General features: G+C 37.2%; 1 non-coding gene across 1 annotated transcript; it reads right to left on the reverse strand.

Annotated features, from left to right (window-relative positions):
- Positions 1–731: 731 nt before the first annotated feature.
- Positions 732–836, reverse strand: LOC116464899 (U6 spliceosomal RNA). The gene has a single exon (XR_004247050.1). It is a non-coding gene; the product is annotated as a U6 spliceosomal RNA (small nuclear RNA).
- Between the last annotated feature and the right edge of the window lie 1,945 nt (positions 837–2,781).

Here is a 2,781-nt window from a genome sequence, read left to right on the forward strand (position 1 = left end):
AAATAAAAATCTAAAAAGCCAATGTAGCACAAACTGAACTGAAAAGAAAATCAGGCAAATTAACATATGCACTTAAAGGCTTCAACATCCTTCCCTTGACAATTAATAGAACAATGAGAGAGAAAGCAAGGATATAAAATACAGCAAGGGTACAAAATCATCAACCAACAGGATCTAATAATCATTTAATTTTTTTTTTCACCCAAACAACAGAAAACACATTCTTTTCCAGAGCCAGAACTCTCCCCCAAAAGTAGTCTCCAGGGCCAAATGTTATCACTGGAGAATGTTACCAATTATATGACACCAAGTCCACAAAGTCTCTTTCAGGAAATAAAAGAAAAGAGAGGGGCCAGGTGAGGTAGGTCATGCTTGTAATCACAGCACTCTTGAGAGGTGAAGTTGAGAGGATCACTGGAACTAAAGAGTTTGAGAACAGCCTGAGCAACACTGATAGGCCCTGTCTTACAAAACACTAAAAAAATTAGCTGAGCCCAGTGGTGCACACCTGCAGTCCTAGCTACTCAGGAGGTTGAGGTGAGAGGATCGGTTGAGCCCGGAAGTTCAAGGCTATGGTGAGCTATCATAGCTATCACTGCATCACTATACTTCAGCCTAGGGGACAGAACAAGACTCTGTCTCTTTAAAAAAGAAAAAAAAGAAAAAAAAAGAAAAAAAGGAAAGAAGGAAAAGAGAATACTTCCTAATCCATTTTATGAAGCCATTGTTTTTTTTTAATGGAACACTTCACAAATTTGCATTTTATCCTTGTGCATGGGCCATGTTAATCTTTGTATCATTCCAATTTTTAGTATATATGCTGCTGAAGTGAGCACTGTGAGTCTACTATTATCTTCATACCAAAACAAGGGGAAAATAGTACCAGAAAACTACATACATACATCCATAATAAAGAGATACAGAAACACAACAGAATATTAATTTACATAATTCAAAAATACATAAGAAGAACTATAAATCATGGTCAAGTATGATGTATTCCAGGGGTGCAAGGCTGGACCATTATTTAAAAATTAATCAGTGTAATCTATCGTATGAACAGACTTTAGAGGAAAAATCACATCATATAAAATTGAATTTTTAAAAATATTTGATGCAGAAGATATGTCAACAACTTTCAGAAAGTGTTGCTATTTGTACATAACATGATTTTGTGTATATTTATGTATATATACACACACATATATATAATTCCAAAGAATTCATAAGGTTGCAGATATAAGATAAAAATTAACTATATTTCCATATGTAAGCAATGCATACATGGACACCAAAGTTAGAAATATACATACCATTTGTAATTGCCTTAAAAAATGAAAAGCGAAATGTAAATTTAATAATATAGGATTTACATTTGGAAATCTACAAAATGTTGACGAAAGTTATCGAGAGATCTAAACAAATGGAAAGATATAACATGAATTAGATGGTTTAAAATAAAGACATCAATTCCACTCAACGTGACAAATAGGTTTAACTTAATGAATATCATAGTCCCAGGAAGATTTTTTTAAAAAGATATGGGTAATATTATGTATAGAAAGGCAAAGTTGTGTGGAACAGCTAAAACAATGGGGGAGAAAAATGAATAAAAAATGGGAGAAATTAGCCTATCAGATTTTAAGTCTAGTCAGATAGCTACAGTAATCAAGATAGTTTGATACTGGAGAAGGACAGAAACATGGATCAGTGGAATAAAATAAAGAACCCAGAAAGAGTCCCCTCAACATAAAAATATGGCAGCTAATTTTGATGCATTCACAGAAGCAATTTATGGAAAACAAAGTCTTCGCAATAATGATGCTAGAGCATTTGGATATACATAGCCCAACAATCCCAAAGCCTTGACTTAAACCTTACATCTTGTACAATAATTACCTTGAAACACATCACAAATCTCACTGTACAACTTTTAGGAAAAGAACACAGAAGAAATACTCAGGGCATAGGGCTTGATGAATTCCTAGACAGGACATCAAAGGCATAACCCATAAAAGAAAAAAAAATAGATGAGCTGCACTTCAACAAAATTAAATACATTGAATATGTAAAGATCTTTGCAGAAGATGAGAACATGCTGAACATCATTAGCCATGAGGGAAATACAAATATAGACCACGATGACATACCACTACACACATGGGCCAGATATGGCAAAACTAGAGTCTTATGCACTCTTGGTGGGAGTGTAAAGTAAAACAGTAACTCTGGAAGAGCGTCTGTCAGTCTTTCTTTCTTTCTTTTTTTTTGGAGAAAGAGTCTCACTCTGTCTCCAGGCTGGAGTGCAGTGGTGCGATCTCAGCTCACCGCAACCTCTGCCTCCGGATTCAAGTGATTCTTCTGCCTCAGCCTCCTGAGTAGCTAGGATTACAGGTGCGTGCCACCACACCCAGCTACTTTTTGTAGTTTTAGTACAGATGAGGTTTCATCATGTTGGCAAGGCTGGTCTTGAACTCCTTACCTCAAGTGATCCACTCACCTCAGCCTCCCAAAGTGCTGGGATTACAGGCATGAACCACCTAGCTCCTGTCGGTCTTTTTTTTTTTTGAGATAGATTCTCGCTGTTGCCCAGGCTGGAGTGCAGTGGCGCAATCTCGGCTCACTGGAGGCTCTGCCCCCTGGGGGTTCACACCATTCTCCTGTCTCAGCTTCCCGAGTAGCTGGGACTATAGGCACCCACCACCTCGACCAGTTAATTTTTTTGTATTTTTAGTAGAGACGGGGTTTCACTGTGTTAGCCAGGATGGTCTCGATCTCCTG

Source organism: Hylobates moloch, unplaced genomic scaffold (assembly GCF_009828535.3).
Source record: "Hylobates moloch isolate HMO894 unplaced genomic scaffold, HMol_V3 SCAFFOLD_2119, whole genome shotgun sequence".
In the NCBI taxonomy this organism is placed as follows: Eukaryota; Metazoa; Chordata; class Mammalia; order Primates; family Hylobatidae; genus Hylobates; species Hylobates moloch.